Here is a 26955-nt window from a genome sequence, read left to right on the forward strand (position 1 = left end):
TTACCTAGCCCTGAAATGTAGAAATGCAGTAATGCAAAAGTCAGTTTTTTCAGGATTGTGAGCAGGATTGATTCTAGTTTCCTAAAAGTGTGAGTGAAATTTCCACAAATTGTATTTTTGGGAAGTTTAGTAATGGTTGAGAAGCAGGTGCTTATTATAATGAAATACTCATTTGGAGAAAGATGAAGACATTTAAATAAAGATAAATCACCGTTAGATGTATTAATCATTAATTACCCATTACCTACCAAGTCGGCTAGTAGTCACTAACTAAATCAGACATAACATCATGACTTTTTAATGGGAGTTAAGTTTAACATTTTGTAAAGTAGTTCTGAATAAAGACTCTTTAGAAGGGATAGTTAGCCATAAGTATGGCCAGAATTATTCAGAGAGTATATAAATTTTGCTGCAAAGGATATTATACTTTAGGTTTAAGACACTAAAGAGAATCGGTGGGTAGAGGGAAGGGTTAAATGAGTGAGGGCACTTGTGATGAGCACTGAGTGTCGTACATAAATGATGAATCTCTAAATTAGACTCTTGAACTAATATTACAGTATGTGTTAATTGGAATTTAAATAAAAACTTGAAACTACAAAAAAATTGGGAGAATTGAAACCTGTTCAAAGATTTTCTCAAATTACTCATTTTATGTAATATAGTCATTTAAATATTTTCAGAATTGAGATATGATCTATTATTGTAGCTTGTGTCATGTTATAAAGTTGTTTGTTAACTTTATATGCTGTATTTGTTTTGTTTTAAAATTTTAAATACTATATTTCACTAGTAGAAGTGAATTTAAATTTAATTTTTAAAATAAAAAGTATGAATATACAAAAATAATTCTTGGGAAATGTTTGGGGAAAATGTAAGTTTAATTGTAGCAAGAATATTAATATGCTTACTATCTCTCTTGTTTTTAAAACCAATTTAGCAAATACCAGGTAAAATAATATTTTCTAAAAGTAGTATATTCCCTGAGAATAGCCATGTTACATGACATATATTTTTAAATATATACTGGAGAAGAGAACTTGTCCTATGATATAAAATTCTAAAACCTTTAAAAATATTATTTTTCATACTCCAGGACTAGGCTATATTTTCCTTTCATCAAATGTGTGCATATTTTGAGTCATGGAAGAAGATTGCAGGGCGGGAAGACGCTATTCCTTTTTGTCCTTGCATTTTTGGCCTCAGGCTCAAGAATAAAACTGAATAAATTCTAGCACGTGAAAGAAATGGGAAAGCAGTTATCTGAGAGATTGTTATTAGCATATTTAACAACGTTAGTATATAACCTCATCATATGTATATTTATTCACAAACATATATAAATATGTGAACACTAATTATAAAACTTAGGAAAATATTAATTATAAAGAAAAATAATACCTATATTAATATATGTTCTAATATATACTTTTTACATGCTGATGGGTGATGCGTGCAATCTCTGGGGTGGATACTGCCATTTGGAGACTGTGTACAAGAATATACTCTGTAAATGATGTGAATCTACTTGTCTTGCATACTGTTACATACTTACACATTTATATCCATATTGAGGACATTTTATGTGACAGCTACTCTGCTCAATAAATATTTTTGAATTTAATCTAATTGATTAATTGAGGCTAACTAACTTACGAAACTGTCTGTAACACTGTCAGATTCATCTTAAGATTTAGTCCCAAATTTTCTCTATCATTGTTCCTATGTACTTGAGGAATAAAAAATGTCTTAATCAATCCTGTGTGCTACCTTACACACACACATGTACACAGGCAGCAGGTTATGATATTATATGTATCTTACTACACTTTTCTTGTATCGACTAGCTCTTTGTTATTTTTGCAGCATCTATAAAGAAACCACCCACTCTTACTGTATAATACAGACTGCACAAACCCTTAGATAACATTCAAGATATACTTACCTGGCTTCAACATTTGTTGTGGAGTTTAGTTCACATCCATGTATAGATCTTATACTCCAGCCACAGTGAAAATTCTACTGTTCTCTGGACTTCATAAGTCTGAACTTTTTTGCTCAGTTGTTTTCTTTCTGCCCAGAATTATCTTCTCCAGTCATGTCTTTTCTCCATGCTAGCTCAAATCCTACACACACCCCTATCTGATATAGATATATAACATAGATCCTCCTCTTCCTCTTTCTTCTTTTGGATTTCTTGGTTGTGTATGTTAAAATACACAATAATAAAATTACCATTTCAACTATTTTTCAGCATGTAATTCATTGACAGTAAGTCCATTCACATTGTTGTGCAACCACCATCACTATATTCATCATCCCAAATTGAAACTGTCTACCCATTAAACAGGAACCGTTCACTCTTCCTCCTCCATCCTTTGCTAATTACCATTCTGCCTTACATCTCTATAAATTTGAGTATTCTAGGTACCACATGTAAGTGAAATCATACAATATTTGTTATTTTCGTCTAATTTATTTCCCTTAGCATAATGTTTTCAAGGTTCATACATATTGCAGCATATATCAGAATTTCATTTCTTTTTAAGGCTGAATAATATTCTATTTTATGTTATATGCCTAATTTTGTTTGGTTTATCTATTCATCTGTTAATGGACCCTTGGATTGTTTCCATCTCTTGGATAATGCAAGTAATGCTACTTTGGTATACAAATATCGTTTGTGTCCCTGCATTCAAATCTTTTTAGATATAAACAGAAGTGGAATTGCTGGATCATTTGGTAATTCCGTGATTGATTTTTTTTTTGAGGAACTGTCATACTGTTTTCCAGAATGGTTGCACTATTGCACATTCCCACTAGCAGTGTAAGAGGGTTCTAATTTCTCAATATCCTCCCCAACACCTGTTTCTTCTTTCTTCTTTCTTTCTTTCTTTCTTTCTTTCTTTCTTTCTTTCTTTCTTTCTTTCTTTCTTTCTTTCTTTCTCTTTTCTTTTCTTCTTTTTTTCTCTTTCTTTCTTCTTTCTCTCCCTCTCTCTCTCTCTCTCTTTCTCTCTCTCTCTCTATAATACCATCCTAATGGATGTAATGGTAAACAAATTAGAAATAATATTTCTTTTTATTTTATAATTATCTGTTTATTATTTTATAATTTATTGCAGTCTATAGACTAATACTTTAATGCCTGTCTGAATCTACTAAAATATTTCAGAGTTAGAATTTTTAGTAGACCCACTTTTTAGTCATGTCACACATATATTTTTAAAGATTTTTAAATTTACTTTAAAGAGAGAGAAAACATGAGCAGGGTGAGAGGCAGAGGGAGAGGGAGAGAAATAGATTCTCCCCTGAGTGGGGAGCCCAAAGCAGGGCTCAGTCTTACAACTCTGAGATCATGACCTGAGCCAGGAGTCAGATGGTTAACTGCGTCATCCAGGTGTCCCAACTCCTCACATATTTTATAATAAACATTTGATAAGTGTTTGTTTGAAATTCACCTCATTTCTGTGAATCCATTGTAAATTTGTCTCTTTTCAATGTTTGAAAATGCTAAGCATTTATTATGGTACTTGTGGCAAATTTCATTAAGACCATGTTATTTTTCTTCATTCTGATCCATCTATAGTTAACATTATAAGCAATTTTCATGGTTCTAAATAGTATGTATTCATTCCTGATGGCTATCAGTAGTGGATATGATGAAAAATATGAGGAGGTGTGATTTGGTCTTATCTCCATGAGGGGTAGAGGTTAGATAGAGTCAGGTTAGGAAAACTAAAAATAGAAACAACATAGCTAGAAGTCATACCACGGGAAGTCCATCAGAATTGAGGCAATCGGGATCCCTGGGTGGCACTGCGGTTTGGCGCCTGCCTTTGGCCCAGGGCGTGATCCTGGAGACCTGGGATCGAATCCCACGTTGGGCTTCCGGTGCATGGAGCTTGCTTCTCCCTCTGCCTGTATCTCTGCCTCTCTCTCTCTCTGTGACTATCATAAATAAATAAAAATTAAAAAAAAAAGAATTGAGGCAATTGACAAGTATCAAAAGACATTCCTATTAAATGGAAAGTCAATCAATAGAAACAAAATGAGAAAATAAACAGGAAGGAATTTGACTAATCTTTAAAAACCAAAAGACAAAAACATACAAGGACAAAAAATCATATAGATACCAGTTTGTGAAAGGCTTTGATAGAGAAGCAACACCACTGATAAATAAATAAATAAATAAATAAATAAATAAATAAATAAATATTCAGAATGACTTACCTCGGTCAACTGGGAAGCAAGTAAGTATGCACGTTAGTGAAGTGGTGCAAATGTAGGGCAAGTTTGGGTACTAGCCATTTTTTGTCAAGTAGTCTCGATATCCTACAGTGAAAAAAGAACTTCTCAAACGACAAGTTCAGAAAAGCAAAATAATTAATATCAAAAAGCAATATATGATGTCAAATAGTTTAATGGGTATTAATTTTTATTGGATTTAATTAGAACAATAATCAGTTATAAATGCCTTTCCAGGAAACCAATGTCTCTTTTTAAAAGTGCAAAAATAATCTACCTTTGAAAATAACAAAGAGAGTCAAATAAATTACTGCTAAATAGACAAGTATGTGAGACCTGAAAGAAGGAAGGCCCATTCACTTTGGCTGCAAAGTGGAATTTAATCTATGTTGCTGAACTTTTTATACGCAATGATAAGTAACACTGGGTCCTGATTTAGCACTTTTCTTCAAGGCTCTCAATATGTATTAACTAGGAATCAATAGGGTTACATTTTGTAGTATGGGCATATTTACCTAGGAAATAGGGCAGAATGGATAAAAATAGTTTTCTAATGAATGTTGGTTAACCCTAGGCCAGTTTCTACATCTGTCATGATTTTTGCTCTGTGTTAACAATTTATGGTCATTAGAGTCTTTTCTCACCTAAAATTGAAATATTTTATATTTCAATTCTATCAATAATTCATTTCATTTTATTATAGCTTACTGGTTTAAAAAATATATAACAAATGCATTTTCCAAATAGCATATTTCAAAATAATTAAAATAAAGCTACTAGTTGACTTACTATAGCTTTTATAGAATTCTAAAAGCTTACTTTCTAAGAAAGACTCAACTTGTTAACTAGAGGAAAACATTTTGAGAGAACAAAAATATCCCAAAGCTACATTATTTTTATCTTGATTTTTTCTTTTTAAATATTGTACATAGCATTTCATATCCTGTAGGTTGCAAAGTTTATTTTCTGAATAAATGATGAGATATCTAAATGATAATTCTACCATAACTCAAAAGATAAATATTTATTTCATGGTTTAGGGTAAAAAGATGACCTCAATAATTTAAGTAATATAATAAAACTGTTGGTGTATATGTCTTTAATGAAGCATTATAGGTTTCATGATATTCTGAAAATGTTTTGACTTTAAAAATCCAATAACTTAGAAGTTGGTATAATGCAGCGTAACATAAATTGCTCCATATCCCTATTTATTAGAAACAGTGGTTAATATATAATCAGCAAATTATTCAATCAATATTTATTAGACAGCTTAGAAACCAGTTATGTAAGAAACTAAATGCTGTGGGGATTTGATGTCCAACAGCATATATTCTAATTATTTTAAAAGGTAGCAGACATAAAATAAAATTTAAGTCTATGAATTAATTCATTGATTATTACCTCAGATTTTAACAGAATAATAGATCTCTGGCATTTTTTCCCCAAGTTTTCTAGTGGCGTTAAAGTATAAATGATTATGAGTTTTTTCACATATCCCATGAGATCTTTACTGTAATAATGTCATTCCATGTAATAAATGCCATCAACGAAGCCACATAGTTACTGTGATTGACCAGACTCACTGACTTGCTAGAGGATTCTTATACATGCATCAAGCTTTCATAAAATCATTTCAGATCCTGAATATTTATTCTCTTTAATTGTCAGGATTTTTTCTAACTTACAATTTTAATCAAAGAAAAGTTTTTTTCATATATTCATTTATCTATGAATATGTAAATATATATAATCTACATATATGATTATATTGATGAGATTGAGTTTTAAAAGGTGAAAGATTTATACGATCTGAAGAGAAACCAGAGTATGGGATTGAGTTTTAGATTAAGTACCGAATTATTGAGAGGTATGTTTTTAAAGAATAGGAAGAAACATCTGCCAGGTTTCATGTGTGACAAAAGCAGAAACAGCCTTTGTGACCACAAAAATACTTTGAAGATCACTTTATAATTTTTTGTAGTATTTTTTGCCCACATTAGCTCAACAAATGGTGTGTGCTGGATAATTTAAAGGGGTGGTTGGTGCAGCAGAAATGGTGGCTTGTACTAAAATAAGAAGTGCGGTTGAAATATATGTATGGATTTATAATACAAAACAATGGTTAATATTTTTACTGAAAAATATATAGACTTTTTATGGTTAAATTCAATATTATCTCAGATTCACAGATGAGAAATTACGCTTAATCATAGTTCTGGTTTGAAGAAAATGATAGCATTAAATCAAAATTTCTTTTATCTCCAACACTGTATTTTTTCGTTTCATTAACGCTGCCCTTCTGACAAGTCAAAGGACTGATAAAATACTTCCAATAATATTTTTTAAAGATTTATTTATTTGTTTAGAGAGAAAGTGCATGTGCACAATTTACAGGGGGGGCAGAGAGAGAGAATCTTCAAGCAGACTCCCTGCTGAGCCTGGAGACCAACATAGGGCTCAATCTTACCTACCATCCCTGAGTTCATGACCTGAACTGAAAACAAAAGTTGCGTATTTAACTGAACTGAGCCCACCCAGGCACCTCATTCCCATTAATAAGTAAGTTCTAAGCAATAGGTTATATGTTATCCTTACTGGATCTCACAGATATCTGTGATATAATATAGCAAAATATGATCCAGTCACTTAAATACTGTAAAATAATAAATATAGATGTGTAGCTCTTTAATGAAGCATTTATAAGTTTTGTGATAGTCTGGAGATGTTTGACTATAAATTCATCAATTTGAAAAATTGGCATAAAATGTTTTATAATCTTCCTTACTGGGATCCCTGGGTGGCTCAGTGGTTTAGCGCCTGCCTTTGGCCCAGGGTGTGATCCTGGAGACCTGGGATCGAATCCCACGTTGGGCTCCCGGTGCATGGAGCCTGCTTCTGTCTCTGCCTCTCTCTCTCTCTTTCTCTCTCTCTGTGTGACTATCATAAATAAATAAAAAATAAATAAAAAAAATCTTCCTTACTATCAGTTGGTGTCATATTGATAATTATTATTCACATGAAATAATATTGCAATCATTTTGAGTATTATTATGATAGAAACAAGTATGTTGTTTACAAAACAGATGATGAAAGAGTTGATATGTCTACCCAAGATACTGTAGTTATCACCAAGAAATGAAACTATAAGAGATATAGAAATTAAAAAAAAAAGAAGCAAAGGGGTAGATAGCATTACCAAAAAAAAAAAGGTAACCAACTGGATGATTGAAAAATGTAGAAAGTAAAACAGTTGTCAAAAAGAGTCATTAATCAAATTTTTCCAAAAATAAATAGGGAACAGTAAAAATTATGTTAGTGAGAAAAGTGAGAAGCAGTGGTTATTTGTAGAGGACTCGATAAGCTTGATTTATAATAAGTTATGTTTCATTGTTTAATAAGTGCCTAGAAAATTATTTTCTATATACCCTAACCTACTTTATATACCCTAACCTACTTTACTGTATGGTGGAAAATGTAAATATTTCCAGATTTAGATTTGGAAAGTTGCTCCCTTTCTTCAGGTAGTCAAGTGATCATGAGGAATTCTGATGAGAGAAAAGAAAGTATGATTAATAGATTTCTTTCCTTCTGGTTTCCTTTAGCCTGGTTTGGGGAATTAAGGAGTGATTAAAAGTAAAAGAAACAAAAAAGGAAGTAAAAATGTTTTCAAATTAGAAAAAAAAAAAAAAAACTATCCAATCAGGGAGCTATTTGAATATTAAGTTCACAGCTTTCCATTTAATTAAGGAAAAATCATCAAAATCAGAATAATCACTTATGAAATTGAATTAGTGGTCACCTTATCAAATCTGTTCCACAGCATTTAGAATTTAATTTTTTGGGACTGATAATGGAGGTCCTAGGAAATAAAGTGAGCATTCTTTTTACTTTGATCCTATTAAGGGAAAACCTGAATGAACTATTAATTGAAAATACCTTCCTTTTAGAGGGTAAGTCAGGCAAAATCATATTAAACTCCTAAAAAAAAAAAAAAAAAAAAAAACAGGTATAGCCTTGATGATGAGTGTGGGCTCATTAGGATACAATGGCCCAACCAGGAATCGAGAACTAGTCTGTAAGCATGTTAAGAATGGGAACTTGATGGGATTAGCACTGAATGATAATCTATATGTTGGCAAATTGAACTTCAAAAACAAACAAACAAACAAACAAATAAATAAATAAATAGAAAAAAGGAAAAAAGAAAAAAAAAGAATGAGAACTGTTGTCTTTTTAACGTTGGTATCAGCTACCTCACCAATTACGTGAGTAAAGTACAGTAGTTTGTCCTTATCTGTGACTTTGCTTTCTATGATTTCAGTTACCCAAGTTCCCCTTGCAAATGGTCCTCCTTTTGAAGTATTGTCAGGTCAATAGTAGCCCAATGCTAAGTCACAATGCCATGTCATTCACGTCACTTCTTTTTTTATTTTTATTCACCTCACTTATTTTATTGCTTAAGCCTTTAATCACCTCACATCACCATAAGAAGAAGGGTGAATATAGTACAATAAGATCTTTTGAGAGATAGACCACATTTGCATAACTTTTATTACAGTATATTGTTATTGTTCAGTATATTGTAAAATAATATAATATATATAGTACAGTATATTGTTATAATTGTTCTACTTTGTTATTAGTCATTGTTGTTAATCTCTTACTGTGCTTAATTTATGAATTAAACTCTACCATGGGTATGTTTTTATAAAAAACATATATATATGGTCATCATATATATATATGATCAATAGATAGATAGATAGATAGATAGATAGATAGATAGATAGATAAATAAATCATATATGATTCAGTACAAACCCCACTGGGGTTTTTGGAACATATTTGCTGTGGGTAAGGGGGATCTACTGTAAACACCTAATACACATTACTAACAGAATTGGATTCATATTGGGATTCATATTGGAATTAAACTTTTCTATTCTCCAGCAATTGCAAATTTACTAATTATAAATTTACACTCTCCTTAATATAGTTAGTTCCTATGGTGATAATTTACTTCTTGGAAAACACTGATTCCTCTGAAAACACTTCTAAAGAACAGACATATATGCTTAATAGGGTGTTAGTGAATGATTAGGATTTCTTTAGAAGCTTTGAACCCTTACAGCAAGCTCTTCTATGGAGATTGTTAGGAAAGTTGTCTCGTAGGGGAGCAATATTCCAATTAAGCTTTTATCAACTCCACACCCAAACCTCAGTAATTTTGCTTTCTACAATCCAATTATTAATATCCACCTAATTTCTTTATAGCTGCATTCCTCATTATTGGCAGTACGTTATAATTAATGGGGAAGTTTAAAAAATACTGATGTTTGTACCCCCCAACTAGAGAGGTACCCAGGAGGCATTCTTTTTTTTTCTTAATTTGTATTTTTTATTTGAGAGAGAGAATTAGAGAGAAAGCATGCATGAGCTGAGCTGGAAGAAGGAAAAGCAGACTCCCTGCTGAGCAGATTCCTTCCCCGCTGAGACATGAACTCAACCCAGGGCTTGATCCCAGGACTCTGGGATCATGACCTGAGCTGAAGGCAGATGCATAACAGAATGAGTCATCCAGGTGCACCCCAGGATGTATCCTTAAATAATCCGTCAATAATTCTTAAATATAGCCATGGTTAAGTACCACTGGTATAGAAGTCCAATTTTAGCTTATTACCAGTCCAGATTAAACCTAATGATGCAGAGTTAAAGTCTGTTTTTGTGAGGGCTCCATTATTTATCTATTATGAAGACAATGAATAATTATCACTTTATTTAGTGTTTATACCATGAATTAAGGATGTTAGCATTCAAGATTATATTACCCATTATTCCTAGTCCCCGATATTAACACTTTGCTACATTTGCAGCTTCTTTCACCAGGAAAGCTCCAAAGGGTAGCCCAGAAAACTGGTAACATAGCTGGTTCAAGAAAGCTGTCTTTAGAAGACCTGGTAATAAGATTGGTCCTTGACTGGCTTTTGGGAACTTGGCTGATTATCAATTTCCTACACTGAAATACAAATTTCCATAAATAATGATTAAATCATTGTGATTCAAAGGTTTGTGGGCAGGGAAATGTGGTTTATGCAGAACAATCACTATCCTTTCGGGAGTCTGGAATTTTGCTACATGACCAGCCAGCAATAAAAAAATCTCAAATGGGCTTCCCAGTTGCTCAACACTTGCATATTGTCACAATTTGTTGCTGGAAGAATTAAGCATGTCCTGTGTAACTCTATGGAATAGGAGTTTTAGAAATTGGTTTCCTCTGGACTTTATGCATGTGTGTTTTCCCTTTGCTTTTGTTACCATGTATTTGTTTACTATAATAAATATTAGCTATATGTTTAATTATATCCTGGGTCCTGTAAGTCTTTCTGGCAATTCTCCAAATTTGGGGATTGTCTGAGGAATCCTGACACAAGTTTCTTGACTACATTTCAAGGAAAAGCTAGACTACTTATAACTAATTCTTTTTAATGAGTTATAGGGAATATGGATAGAAATTGACACAAATGATTTATGGACTTGAAAATCCAGTCTGTTTCTGTTTCAGGTTATCTTATTTTTTAACTGAAAGTTATTTCACTTCACTTATTGATTTTATATTATATTATATATATAATATAAAATTATATTATATATATTCCATTCCTCCTAAATTCTGTGATAGAAAATATATATATATAATATAAAATATATATGAATATTATATATATATATATATATAGTGGGATTTACATTAGGGAAAGCAGCTTACTATCAACAATTGATAAATCAGTTTACTATATCCACATATGGGGATGGAAGTCACCACTGGATATCAGCTTGAATCTTGATATTTGAAGAGAACAAAATAACAAAGTATGAAAGTATAATCCTCCTCTAAGAACAAGACTGATTAAAAAAAAAAAGAACAAGACTGATAATGCATAAAATTAAGAGAATCCTATATATTGGTAATACTGGATACTTAAAGTGCAAGCCTGTGTTCCCACAGTGACAAAAAAAAGTGTCAGATATATTTGTGAAATTAAAACACATTTTCACACTCTTAAGAGCAGAAGTTATGTATGTATGTATAGATGTATTTATCTAACTATTTATTTATTTAACAGAGAGCACAAGCAGGGAGAGCTGTAGGCATATGGAGAGGGAGAAGTAGGCTTCCTGCTCAACAGGGAGCCTAATGCTTGACTCAATCCCAGCACCCTGAGATCATGACCTGAGCAGAAGGCAGATGTTCAACCTACTGAGCCACCAAGCCACTCTGAGCAGTAGAAGGGTTTGACAACCTCCACCAAGTTATTAAAAAATAAACAAACAAAAAAAAGTGTCTTTGCAGTACAGGTAAACAGGTATGTCGATCAATGTCCTAATTTTTATCTCTCACTCTAGGCATTTCCTAGTATTTAGTCATAAGTGCAGCTGCTCATTCTATCCAGATGTTTAATTTCTTTTGGAGACATACCTTTAAAAACTTTAATAATATCATGATTAGGGAATAAAATCTAAACCCTCTAATCCTTCATGATCTTTTCCCAATTTATATTCTTGACTTTATCTTTCATACAACACATTTACTACAGTCCACATTTACTATAATTCTATTATCCAAAACTACTTCTATTTCAACATGCAATGACTTTACTCCATTAATTTATTCTCAAAAGTGCAGTTTAAATTTATCTTCTTCATTAAAATATTGTTATTTTCAGTCTCTTGAAAATCTCAATTCAAACTGGCTTAAGAGGAATGCCTGGGTGGCTCAGTGGTTGAGCATCTGCCTTTGGCTCAGATCCTGATCCTGAACTCCTGGGATCAAGTCCCACGTCAGGCTCCCCACAGGAAGCCTGCTTCTCCCTTTGCCTATGTCTTTGTCTCTCTCTCTCTCTGTGTCTCACATGAATAAATAAATAAAATCGTTTAAAAATTAGTTTAAGAAAATAAAAAGAAAAGAATAGATTGCCTTTTATAGTTGCAAAATCAAGAGATCGGCCTCCCTTTATGCCTAGCTGATCATCATTTCTTATCTTGGCTCTTATCTCTTCTGTATTTTTTCCATTTTTTAAAAAGATTTTATTTATTTATTTGAGAGGGAGAGAGAGAGAGAGAGAGGCAGAGACACAGGCAGAGGGAGAAGCAGGCTCCATTCTGGGAGCCTGATGTGGGACTCAATCCTGGGTCTCCAGGATCATGCCCTGGGCCAAAGGCAGGCACTAAACTGCTAAGCCACCCAGGGATGCCCTTCTATTTTTTCCATTTTTAACAACTTTTTTCACTATGTAATGTAAGGTTGGGCACTTAATCTCCAGGTTTATATGATCTTTATATCCTGGTATCTCAGAGAACAGAAAGCAGGACTCTAATCCAGAGTCTATTCCTTTTCCTGAAAAAAAAAAAAAAAAAAAAAAAAAAAACCAAAACACTAAATGGGTGGCCAGGGTGAAGTGCCCACCACTTTAATAGGGAAAGCAAAACTATGTGATTGATAGCCCTACCAGAATCACAAGGAATCCATGGTGAATAAATAAATTTCTCTGGAATTTCTACCCTCACTGAACCAAGTCAATAAATCTGTTGTCAGATGTTGTCAGATGACTGGCTTTTATCTAATGATTAGTTTATAACAAATGATATGAAAAATGTAAAGCCTAAAAAGTTAGATAATTTATTCAAGATCAGATGACACACCACTATTGAGTGTAAAAGTCTTGCTTTGACCTAGAATTTTAAAATTACAAAGCTGGTATATCTGCTACGCCTATGGTGTCTTCATTCTTGGCTATAAAGATTCTGACCTTTGGATTAAAAGTTTTTGACACCAATCTTACTGCTATTTCCTTTTCCATCTTCTTACATCTTTGACTTTGCTTTAAATATGAAACTCTCTTTCCCTCTCTGGGTGGATATTTTTTTTCTTTTACTAAATTATGAACACTATATGCTATAAACTGAAGTTTTGTGACCTCCAAAATTCATATCTTGAAACCTAACCCCCAGTGTGATAATATTTGAAGGTGGGGCCTTTGGGGAAGTGACTAGGTCAGGAAGGTGTAGCCTTCATGAATGGGATTAGCACACCTATAAAAAAGAACCTACAGAGTTAGTTGTTTTGTCCCTTCTGCCCAATGAGGATACAAGGAGAAGACAGCCACCTATGAACCAGGAAGTGGGCCCTCACCACACATGGAACCTGCTCTTCCTTGATTTTGGACCTCCCAGTCTCCAGAAGTATAAGATGTAAATTTCTATGGTTTATAAGAAACCAGTTTATGGTAATTTGTTTTAGCAGCCTGAGAGAAATAAGACACCATATATATTTTCCTATCAGCAATATGCAATAACTCTTTCTATTTAGCAATGTTCATTTTGTGACTCCTGGTTTCAGAAATATAAATACTTTATTTTCTCTTCTCTTGCAAGTGCATGAAAGTACCAAGCCAGCTATAAGTCCTAGTTCTATAAAATTTACCAGCTTGTTTATGGTAAATTATTCACCTAGTTTCCAGAGAGAAGATAAAACTCCTCCCAAGCCCTCAGTATTACATTCATCAAATGCATGAAAATGTAAATATCATAACATATCAATGCCTAATCACTACCTATCTGAATTATTTCCATCTTTCAAGGCTTAGTTCAAATTCCGTGTTTAGCTACTACAGATCACAATAGAGTATCTTGTCTTTGAACTTCTATGAAAAATTTCAGTCAAGAATATGATAATAAAAACAATAGTATTATTAACTAACCATTGTGTAAACAAAACTATATGAACAATTTATAGCATTATTATATTTAATCCTCATAATAAATTTATAGCTTTAGCCCTCTAATTATTCATATAATACCTAAAAGGAAATTGAAGCTTGTAAGATAATTTTACATGGTAATATATCAAGTACACGGAGAAGTAAGATTCACACATTTGTCTGTTTCAGTCTAAAATCTAACCTTAGGGAATCCCTGGGTGGCTCAACGGTTTTGCGCCTGCCTTTGGCCCAGGGCCTGATCCTGGAGACCCGGAATCGAGTCCCACGTCGGGCTCCTGGCATGGAGCCTGCTTCTCCCTCTGCCTGTGTCTCTGCCTCTCCCTCTCTCTATGTTTATCATGAATAAGTAAATTAAAAAAAATCTTTAAAAAAATAAAATAAAATAAAATCTAACCTTAAATACTATATTATTTACAGTATTTTATAAGATTTTTTATTTTTTAATTTTTTAAATATTTTATTTATTTATTCATGAGAGACATACACAGAGAGAGAGAAAGAGAGAGAGAGAGAGAGAGAGAGAGAGGCAAAGACACAGGCAGAGGGAGAAGCAGGCTCCATTCAGGGATCCAGATGTGGGACTCGATCCCGGGATTCCAGGATCACGCCGGGGGCCAAAGGCAGATGCTCAACTGCTGAGCCACCCAGGGATCCCCCTATAAGACTTTTTATAACATTTAATTAGATATTTTATTTTACTGGTTTTTTTTATTATGTAAGTTTATTTTGCTTCTCTGAAGAGATTGCAAAATCTTTGTTCACAGTAATCATGCCATAAACAAGGCATTATTTTGTTATTTCCATAATCTCAAGAGAAGTGATAGATGTGTGTGTGTGTGTGTAGAATGAAAGTGAGAGATTATTATTTTTCTGACATTTACCTCTGAAACAATTGAAAAAGAAAATTTCATCTTAGCTCCAAAAACATGACTATTGGTTCTCTAATCATCAGAATATTATGATTGTTTAACAATATGGTATTCATTGAAGGCTTGAATTGATTAATCATGATCCAATAGGTGGCAGTACATTACAATATTTAAAATTATTTTGGCAGTGTCCCACTTTGTACAAAATTTACCTCAATATTTTTGCAACTTATGCATTTGAGTCAAATCTATCAACTTATTAAAATGATACTTTCAAAATTATACATCTTTTAATTATCTGTTGATAAGTAACAAACTATTTTAATATTTTTAAAGATTTTATTTATTCATGAGAGAGAGAGGGAGGGAGAGGGGCAGAGGCACAGGCAGAGAGAGAAAACAACTATTTTAAAACTTTTCTTTCTCTAAACAATAACCAATTCCTTTGCTCACAAGCCTGCTATTTGGCCTGCTGTCAGCTAGGTAGTTTTTATGGCATTTCTGTTCCTGTCACTTAGGTATGTGAATTGAACTAAAATTCTCCTGAGTTCTGTGTTCAGCTGAGAAGCTGGGATGTTTAAGCTATTCTCTCTGCCTAATCTGTTTAGCCAGGTAGTCTAACATTCACATGGCAACTATGAATTTCAAGAATTCAAAGTGGATATCTCTAGGGCTTAGGTAACTGGAATTGACACTTTACTTCTCTTGTTTTGTTAATTAAAACAAGTCCTAGGTCTAGTATTAGGTTTTTAGAGGCCTGACTATAATGGTCAGGTATACTAGTAAGTATGATTCATTGAGGGCCACCAAAGAAACTACAAAGATGGTCTCAACTGAAATAAGAATCAAGTATAATCCATTCCTAGAAGAAATTTCTAATCATTTCTAGAATAATGAGACAGAATTTTGATAGTCTCAAAACCTAAACTGAGCTCCAAACTTTTTATCCTAAATTTAGTGCCCCAAGATTCAGTAAATGTGAGACCAATGTGATCCCAGTCCCAAATCATTATTAATGAATGGAAATGTTTGTGAGGATTGCATGCGACTCCAAATTTTCGTTAGGCTCCAAGTATATAGACTGAAGACTCAGAAATAGTACTAGAGTTGAAGGGATTCTTCCATCTAATTTGAACTTTAATACTTGAAATCAAGAAACATAAAACACAAACCACAGGCCACTCTAAGGAAGCAGAGATTCAACTCTGGATTTATAGTAGCAAATGAATGGGAAAGGGCAAATGGAAAAAGAGAACATGATATATAGCTTCTAGGTGAAATTTGGGCTAATAAGTAGTGTAAGCTTTTCAGATGGGGTGGAGAGACTGGGGACAGAGATAGAAAGAATTCTTGAAACAAATCTGTAGACTTTGATACACTATCACTGCTAGAACAAACTGACAGTGTGAAATTCAAATTCATCTGATATTAGTACCAGAGTGGAAAACAAAGAGAGCGAGGGAGGGAAGGTGGGTGGGAGTGAAGAAGAGAAAGAGAGAGATGAATTTAATGATTCTGTAACTCAAAAGAATAAAGTACAGAAAAGCTCAAGAAGTCAAATAAAGATACTGAAATGACTCCTTTACAGTGAGCATTAAACTCTTAGGACTAATGGATGTGAGATATATTCAAGGGAGAAAAAAAAAGAAGCATAATTATGAGATTGAATAGATTGAGTCCTTTTAAGTATATGTATGACCCTTGACACAACAAAATTAATGATGAAAGGATCTAAATTTGTGAAAAGTTTTATATACTTTAACAGTATCTTAGGAACTAAAAAGGAATATATGTGAAAGAATATAGTAGTCACGAGAAAGAATGTACAACATACTGCAATTTGAGTTTCTTTTTGGTTACACCTATCAGACAACAGTGCTTTGGAAAAACTCCATCATATGGTGTGACTTAATAGATTTCACCATGAAAACTTACAGGCCAAACTTAGAGTAAGAAAAAAGAAGGCATGTGTTGCCCCATTTATCACTGTTTCCACAGAAGAGCTAGAGACCTCTATTAAACTCACACAATGATTTGTATTCAGGGAAAGAGATGTATTGCCTCTCTCTCCCATTTTATACAGTAAGTACAAAAGCAATCTTGTAAGAGGGAATACAAATTATTGAAGTCATAGTTGGTATGGCTTCAAAAGTCAACTGTTTTCAGGGATAACTTAACAAAACCAGCTCTCAAATACTCAAAGGTGATAATGAAGCATGTGAGAATTTCTGTAGTCTTTTGTATATGTGTGTCTGTGTGTGTGTGTGTGTGTGTGTGTGTGTGTGTGTTTTGGAGAAGGGAAGAAGACTGGGAGACCATTCCTACTGAAAATGGGTTTGGGTGCAATTCTTCCCACTAAGAGAAGGAAATAGATAGTTTCGTTTCCAGGTAGCTTGTGATCCAGGTGATATAAGTTTTAATCATTTTTGAACAATCTTTAATGAGTAGTTTTTAAAGAAAGACCAAATAAACCAGATTTAATAATCATAGAACAAAAATAATCTCCCTAGATCTTAAAATATTTTGATATTAATAAGTACTTCTTCTTTTGTATTTTCAGATACTTGATATAATATTTCCTAGATATATAGCAACCAAGAAGTCCAGAAGTCAACACTCACTGGTATAAGAATAAGCTAGTTGGATCAGAATTGTAAACAAGACAAAAGAAAAATAGAATACTCAACTATTTTCCTTTTAAGTAAACTTGGCAAACATCACAAAAATAAAAAAGTTAAGAGATAAGAATTTTAAAAAATATTTTATTTACTTATTTCAGAGAAAAAGAGCATGAACGGGGGAGGGGTAAAGGTAGAGGCAGACAGTCTGCTGACCATGAAGCCCAATGTGGAGTTCAATCCCAGGACCCTGAGACCATGACCTGAGCCAAAGGCAGATACTTAACTGGCTGGGCCACCTATGTACCCCAAGAACTTTTTGAGTTGTAAAAATCTGGGCCTTCTCTGTCATAGTTACCCAAATCACAATATCAATTAAGGCAAAGTTTCTTACTATACCAGAAACCGTAATGGATTGAGGTATAAGAAACTCAGGTAATAAAGAAGTATATGGCTTGAGGTTGCCAGGGCTTGGGGGAAAGGAAAATGCAACATGCCCCACCATCTGGATAATGAGATATGTTTGGGAATTCAATAGTAAATACTTCATATATATATACCTAGATTTAATTTATACTTAGATGTTGATAAACCATGCAATTTCTGCGATGTTATAACAGCACAGTGACCATTAAGTGAAGATAATTGCGTGGGTGCACTATCTATGGAAATAAATCTGAGAGTCTAACACAGCTTCCCATGACCTTAGAGTGATGAATGAGAGTTGACTCTATTTCACTGACCAATTGTTAGACCAGAAATGGAACTGTTAGGTTGAAGTGGTACCATAGCAGGTACCCACTATTGATTCTTGAACTGGCCCTTGTACTCATGAAGGACAAGAAGAGACTGAAAAAAGAGTTAGACCATTCCAGATTGTTAGGTGGGGTTTAACAAGCAAGGGAACTGACATATGAGGCTTGACTTGGGCAAGATCTCCACACCTTGCTGAGTAGATCTCCACACCTGCCTGCCAGAATTTTAAAAGTTGGAAAAGAGTCTCTAACTGTGCTTAGTCAGATATTCAATCCAGATGGTCTCAACAATATATTGCTCTCTCAAGGCTGTGCTCTTGAAACCAGTTCCTATTATGGGTCATACATTTCAAGGATAGAGAATGGGGTGAGGACCCTCCAATTGCTCAGGTCTAGCTCATGAATCAACTGGCAGTCACATCCTCTCAATGACCTCCTCCATTGCTCACATAGAAAATGTGCAGAATAAAATGTAGGTGTTTAATGGATGCTCAGGTGGAGAGATGATGGCAACAAAATATTAAATGAGAAAAGTGGACATTACAGTTAAAAGCTAGCCTGAATAGAAAATATTTGAGGGATGCACAAAACTCTTTTCACTTTGTTGCCTCAATGTTAAATCTTCTTTCTTCACTGTACTCCCAAAATTAAATGCAGTGTGGGAAGAATCTGGAATTAATTATATCACCACTCTTGAGATCTACTCTCTCAGCAAATTTCATGTTTCTGACATAGTAATTTTGGATCTTCAGTAGCATTATAAAAATTTAATAAATTATGGTGTGTTGACAAACTGACTCATTAGATGTATTTAAGATGATATTATAAAATTTCCCCTGGAAATATGAGTATTTGTGATATATTTATGATGTCCAAAATAAGAATGCAAATTATTTGTATATTTTATATATATTATGATTACAAATTTAGGAAGAGCTATACACATGTAGAACATAATATCTACTTATTAAAATAATTCAGAGCAATGACATTATTTATATTGTTATTTCTTCTCTACATATTTTTTATTCTCCTCTCTTCTTTATTCCTAAAATATGCTTGTGAAAATTGGTTAAACCTATCAAAGTGAAGAATTTAACAGATGAATATATACAGGTACATATGATATCTTACAATATTTTTTATTCAAATAAACCTTGAATGTGCCCAATACTTTTGAATATATTTTTGTTAGGTATAAAAGGAAGATTTAACATTTCATATATTTTTTTAGATTTAAGTAGTTATAGTTTATCAAAAAATTGTGTAAGAATTAGCTAAGTTTTCAAATAATAAGTAAAGATAATAATTTAAAAATCTATATATTTTGAAATATGTATGCCATATTTGTTTAGGTAACTGTTTGCAGTTAGCTGTGTAAAACTATATTGCTGCCGATCATTAACCATGAGACTACCAGATAGATAAACATTTGATGGTTAACCATTTAATTTTAATAATGCTGATGACTAGGTAGTTTATAAAGTAAAAATAGTGAAATTTGGAAATACACAATTACTATAAAACCATATTTGATAATTATACATTAGATATTTTGTGCATAAATAAGGAAGTACTTATCAATATTTAAGAAGACAAATAGCTAGATACATTGAAAGTAGTTTCTTCTCTCTAATTTTCTCAAATTTAACAAGATTACTTTAAACATATCTAGGTAGCTACTTTACAAAACAAAGAAACTGATTAACATTCACAAATAAGCAAGTTTTTATTCCATCTCTAAAAAGCAATGAAAGAATGGGTGTTCTGTTTAGAAGCAAACTACTGATGTTTTATACACTAAATTTCTTCTAAACATTGATTTTCGTGGAGGTCACAATGTTAAACTAAGAAATTGTCAGAATAAGCAGGTAGGCGGCAATTGTATGGAAACAGTACTGTTGCCTGGGGTAAAACTGAGCATTTTACTTAATTTTTTAAATTTTCATTACAGTTTATTGAAATATAATTGGTATACAGGCCTGTATAAATTTAAGGTGTATAGCATAATGATTTGACTTACATATATTGCTGAAATGATTTAAGTTTAGTTAGCATCCATCATTTCATATAGATACAAAAAATTATTTAATTTTATTTTATATTTTTAAAGTTTATTTAAGTTCAATTTGCCAATATAGAGTATAACACCCTGTGCTCATCTCATTATGTGCCTTCTGGACTATAATGGAAGGGGGGAAACTGAGTGGGGAAAAATTAAAGAGGAAGACAAATCATGAGAGATTCCTAACTCTGGGAAACAAACAAAAGATTGCAGAAGGGGGCTAAGTGAGGGGTAGGGTAACTGGGTGATGGGCATTAAGGAAAACTGAGCATTTTAACTTAAAATATACATCACACTTATATACACCAAAAAGGTTCTGCAGATGATCAATTACTCCACTTCACTTTGCCAAGACAAATATCACTGAGGATTGTTACAAACCTAGGATGCAATTGTAAAAATGGTTGACATGTGAGTAGATGGTATTTCATTCCAAAATTTAAGAACATAAATGACCCACACATGTCCAAAAGTATTATATATATGATATATATCTGATATATATATATAGGATACATCATCAAAATGCTCTATAAATTTGAATATAACTCTCCAGAACTCATTCAGAAAATACATAAAATTTAGAGAGTGCCCACACATACACATAACACACAAAATTATCACTGTTAAAGGATTGAGAAGTGATCTTCAGATTTAAGACAGCTAAATGTAATACCATTAGACAAATGAGATAAGAGTGAGTGGAATTTAGAGTCTGGCTTAAGAGTAATGGCTAGGAGCCAACATGGAAACACCCAGGGTGCACAGAAGCTGCTCTTGTGCATCAAGGCCACTCTGGGGGCAATGGTGAAGTTGTCTCTGTAGCCTCCGGAGCTCCTTTTGGCCAGAATGCCAAAGCCAAGAACATCCTCAAGAGAGGCCCTTAAATTGGGCAGCCCTGGTGGCTCAGCAGTTTAGCGCTGCCTTTCAGCCCAGGGTATGATCCTGGAGTCCCACGTTGGGCTCCCTGCATGGAGCCTGCTTCTCCCTCTGCCTGTGTCTCTGCCTCTCTCTCTCTCTCTCTGTGTCTCTCATGAATAAGTACGTAAAATCTTAAACAAAAAAAAAAAAAAAAGAGAGAGAGAGAGAGAGAGAGGCCCTTAAAGACCTCAAATACTGAAAATCACATCCATTTGCTGGCCATTCACACAAAACCAGATATGTTCCTGCATTTGTGTTCTTTATTGTCCAAAGTTCAGAAATAACAGAAGTAAAACCAAGGAATCGCTGAAGTACTAAATAGTAAAAGTTTATTGTGCACACATGAAACAGTTTGTAAAACCAGAGCATTCAAACCAAAACAGGGAATGAGTCTCTAAGTATATTGTTTTAATGTAGTTTATCTCATGAGAAGACAGTGACAGTTTATTCCTTGTAGTGATTGGTTATAATATTAGAATTTTCTTAAATGATAGGAAATTGGTTAGTTGTTACTCATATCCATTTGGGAAAATAGCTTTTAAGTTTTGTTTATGATTTCCAGAGGCATACGCAAGAAATGACACAGCTTGAGTTAGTCTTGCAAAATAAGCTAAATTAAGCTTTCTATGACTTAATTGGTTTTGTGTGCTTATGGAATCTTCAAGACTAGTCTCCATTTTTTTTTTAATTTAAACATATTGAAGGCACCAAGTGAGAAACAGGTAAAGCTCTTGGAACTAAAGGGAAGCAGGAAACAGAGTTAGAACACATTGTTTCTTCTGAACAGACTAAGAAATGAGTAGGAATTTGTTTTCCAGCATTGTGTACCTAAGAATTTGAGTTAGAATAAAATGTAACTGAACGGACAAAAAAAAAACATATCAATTTTTTAAAAAAATAGTACAATTATAAATGGCTAGTCATTGTGGAAGACAACTCTGCTAATTCCATTTTTATTCAATTTTATTATAATTCTTTGCATTGTATTATTTTTGCCATATACATATTGTTCTCTTTCCTTTATATATGGCTTACATATGTCAATTACCAAAATAATCCTGAGAGAAGCTCTAAAAAATAAGTAATGACTATATAATTTCCAAATCTGTAAACTAATATAGCAATTTGGTCATATTAAGAATTAATTATTTGATTTATTTGGCTACCTCATTTCATTACTACTTAAACTTTGAACTAATCTGTGGATGATTTTCTTATTGTGTGCATTATATTAATGACACCCAGAGGTTAGGGTAACAGCTGCTGTGGAATCTACATTGGATAAAAATTGTTGTAATCATTTGACCAGATGGATATGAATAAAAGAACAATCTGGATAATCTTGAATGTCTAAAATCCAAAAATACTGATGAATCCCATTAGGTACCCACTCCCAAACTACACAGAGTCAAAATGTAAAATAAAATAGAGAAGTAAGACAAATATTTGGATCACACAGTAAAACATCAATAGATGAAAATAATGAGGTTTTACCTCAGATTTGTAGTTTGAGAACAAATGTTAATTTTTTAACTAAATTATCTCATTATTGTGATACTTAACTTTATCTACATCAACCAAGATAATAAAGGAAACAGGAAAATAATTTCTCATAGTTAAATGAAGTTTTATTTTACCTTCCTTAGCTTTTTTTTATGAATTCTTTTAGGTTAATTCAAAGAAATAAGATCTTTTAAAGAGAATGTGTAGTATTTGATAGAAACAATGGAAACATCCACTTTTTTGGAGCACAAATTTTACTTTGCAGATGGCATCTAATCTCATGCATTGCTTATAAAAAGTACTATTACAGAAATTATATATATATATATATATATATAGCAAATGAACAAATATTTGAGCCTTATGGGCTTATTATTTAAAAGGGATAGTCATCAAATTCTATGAATGAGCTTATACTTTTATGGAAGAATAATGAAATAAAAACAAAATTTTATTTAAAAAATAGGCTATATTATTTCAAAATTATTAATAAATGATCACATTTCTCCCTTTAAACTCATATTTTTATCTGTTTATAGAATTTACTGTCATTTATTTTCTGTATGCTATCATTTTCTCCATCTGCAATGGGTTATTTTTTACAGTTTACAAATGTGCTAAAATCTTTCCATTATTAAAAAGTCTTCTTTTGGTATTCTTTTATCTACTTGGATAACTACTTATATTTAATAACATTCTTTAAAAAGCATTTCCCTGTTTAAAAAAACTATTACCTTGACTTTCTCATAATTCATGTCATGTATCTTTGCAATTTGAAATTCATTATCGTCATTAACAAAGTCTATTTTCTCAGTGATTATACAGTACTTTACAATTTTACTGACTGATGCTTTTATCAAAGGCATAACTCTCCTTTTCTTTGAAAATTGCACAGCTTCTAAATGTAACCTCCTATGATGACTCCTGTATTTGTCAGTACCATGTCAGATATAAGTCATCATAACACAATTCTAATGAGCTTAAATATTGAAGAAAACAATTGGCTCATATAACTGAAAAGAACCTTTATGGATTCATCCATGGTTGTATTTAGTTGGTTAAATGAATCCATCAAAAAACTGTTCCCCTCCTTCTGTACACTCTGCTTTATATTTCAGTTTCTTAAGGTGTTTATAAATGCATTAGAAAATAAGATGACCAGCACCACCAAGTTTACAGCATATGACTTTGAAATCCTGGTGAAAGAGCAAACTACTTTCCTGATATATCCAGTAAAAGGTAGAGGCCTAAATACATTGCATTTGGTAGGAGTGGCTTGGATCATATATTTATCCTTGCAACAGTCCTAGGGTGGCAAGGGTTTAAATAGAATGGTGTATACACATTGGTCAGCCCTTGACCATATATCCATTTCAAAGGTCAGTAGGTCCCACCTAAATAACCTGGAAAGAATTTAGGGGAAAAAAAAAAGGTCCACTAAAAACCTAACTGTACATACAAAGACTATCTTTTTCCCTTGAGGAAAATCCTTTGATTCCAAATGCCTGATAGATATTTCTACCCAAATGTCCTACCAGCTTCTTGAATTAGTATATCTAGAGTAAATTAAACACTGTCTTCTCCAAAGGACCCCTTTACATTCCACATTTCTGTTAATGTGTGTGATACTGAACATCAATAATCATACCATCTGCTCCTTCTCTTGCATTCTTCTACTTTGCCCAATCCTGAATCTTGAATATAAAATTTGTTCTCTATCTCTCCACTCCCCCCTACCCACAGTCAACCAATGTCTAAGTTCTGTAGGGTCTGCTTCTAGGAATCTGACATTTCTGTATTTTGTCATGACCTATGGCACTTCTGGTTACATAATGAGAAAAGAAACAATTTTTTTCACTCCCTCCTTTCTTGTTTCTTCCAATGTTCAGTTCACCAAATTTCATCTGAAGTTACCTTTTTAAACCCAAATTCAATCATGTTACTTTTCTCCTTACAACTTGCTTAAAAACTTCCAATCATTCTTTTTTCTTATCATATTTTTTAAAAGATTTTATTTATTTACTCATGAGAGACACAGAGAGAGGCAGAGACACAGGCAGAGTGAGAAGCATGCCCCATGCCGGAAGCCCGATGTGGCACCAAACCAGGGAGGGCTCCGGGATCATGCCCTGAGCCAAAGGTAGACACTCAACTGCTCAGCCACCCAAGCATCCCTCCTTAACATGTTTTAAAAGTATTTGAATTGGGCACCTGGGTGGCTCAGTGGTTGAGCATATACCTTTGGCTCATGTCACGATCCTGGGGTTCTGGGGCAGAGTCCCTCATTTGGTTCCCCACAGGGAGCCTACTTCTCCCTCTGCCTATGTCTCTGCCTCTTTCTCTGTGTCTCTCATGAATAAATGAGTAAAATCTTAAAAAATACGAAAAATAAAAATACAATAAAAATAATAAAATAAAATAAATAAAAATAAATAAAATAATCTTAAAAAATAAGAAAAATAAGAAAATAAATTATTTGATTTTAATTACACATACCGTCTCATAACTGACCTGGCAGTCCATTCTCGGGCCATGCTTAGTCTTTTATTCTCAAATACACAATGTATTTTGTTAATTCTAAGATCTCTGGGTTTCTCATATCCCTGTTATATGTCCTTCTTATTCCCTAAGCATATTATGCTGCATCTATCATAACAATACAAGTTGGTGTTTGAGTATGATCTTTGGAGTCTTACTCTAGGTTTCTATCCCAATTTCAACAATTAACCAACTATTTAACTTGGTTCAAGTTTCAAAAAGATATTTAATGGTACATATTTCTCATTTTTTAACATATGTCTCATTTAATACAATTATTCTTCACATGTATTGGAGATGTTTTTTTAGAATTAAATAATTTTCAGGATTAAATTGAATAATGTGTATAAGATGCTTAGGCTAGTGACTGCCATGTAATAAATGTAATGAATAATCAGTAAGTATTTACAGTATTACCCCTTTGTGAGCTCTTTGAAAATAGGATCAATGTCTTTGGTTGCTATCCCAAGACATAACATGGGCTTGAAATAGAATAAGAGGTCAAATCAATTCTCATTATATAAATATTAATGCCAATCCTTAATGTCATTGCTGTCAGCAGGTTAGTCACTCAGATTTAAAATATGACCTTATATGTGCCCTTGATTTCTTTATTTTTCTTTTATGTTTCTTGCCATTCAAATAATCTACTAATTCCTCATACTTCTTCCATGTGCAATCACTTGAATTTCTTCCTGTATCCTCATTTCTGCTACAGCAAATCTAAGTTAGGTTAGCATTGACTCTCATCTGTTCTATTGTCCCTAAATAGATTTCATATAGCAGTTGGTCTCACTTCCAATTTATTTAACAAAACAACAAGTTAGATCTACCTTCAAGAGCAAAATATATTATCATGGAATTTCTGTATCTAAAATCTTCAGCATATAAATCCCAAACCACTTATCATTCATTTAATACCATCCATAACCTAGATTTGTTGTGTTTCTCAAATACTATCTTGTATTTCCTTAAGTAATACTCCCAGTTCCAGACTCTTTACATATGACTCAGAATTACCAGTCTTTTCTATTCCTTGTTTTCTGTCCATACTACTTTCTCAGAAAGAAATGCTTCTTTCTCTTTTTTCCACTTATTCAAAACATATCCATTCTAATAGAGCATGTACAAAGTCTATATATTCCACAAAATCTTTTATTTTATCAATTTTATCTTCACAATTTACCTAATTTATTTCTCTTATAAAGTACCTATAGTATATCTTGAATTTTAGATATATGTGTACATCATTTATTTTTCCGACTTGAAAACTCATTCATACTCACATAGCTTCATTTTCTTCACTTATGTGTCTCTTTACAGAAACTCCAATGCAAAGCTCACAATAGTATTTGTTGAGTAAATATTCAAATTTTTATTTTTAAACATTATTCCTTTAATAATAAGAGACATCATAATAGATGGGCCTGCTGCTGAGTCTACCAAAATACATATTGTTGACCATCTTGTTCTATTACATTTAGTTTAAAAATAATATGAGACAAATATATTCCCAGTTTTGAATTTTTTTATAAAATTCAACACCTATGTTGAAAACCAAATGTATAGTTTTTAATGTGTTTTGTAGTCCATATTATATAGATACATATGTATCACATATGAACATTGTATAGTCTTGGGTGAAAGCACAGAGCTGCT

This window comes from Canis lupus, chromosome 13 (assembly GCF_003254725.2).
Source record: "Canis lupus dingo isolate Sandy chromosome 13, ASM325472v2, whole genome shotgun sequence".
NCBI classification, from domain to species: Eukaryota; Metazoa; Chordata; class Mammalia; order Carnivora; family Canidae; genus Canis; species Canis lupus.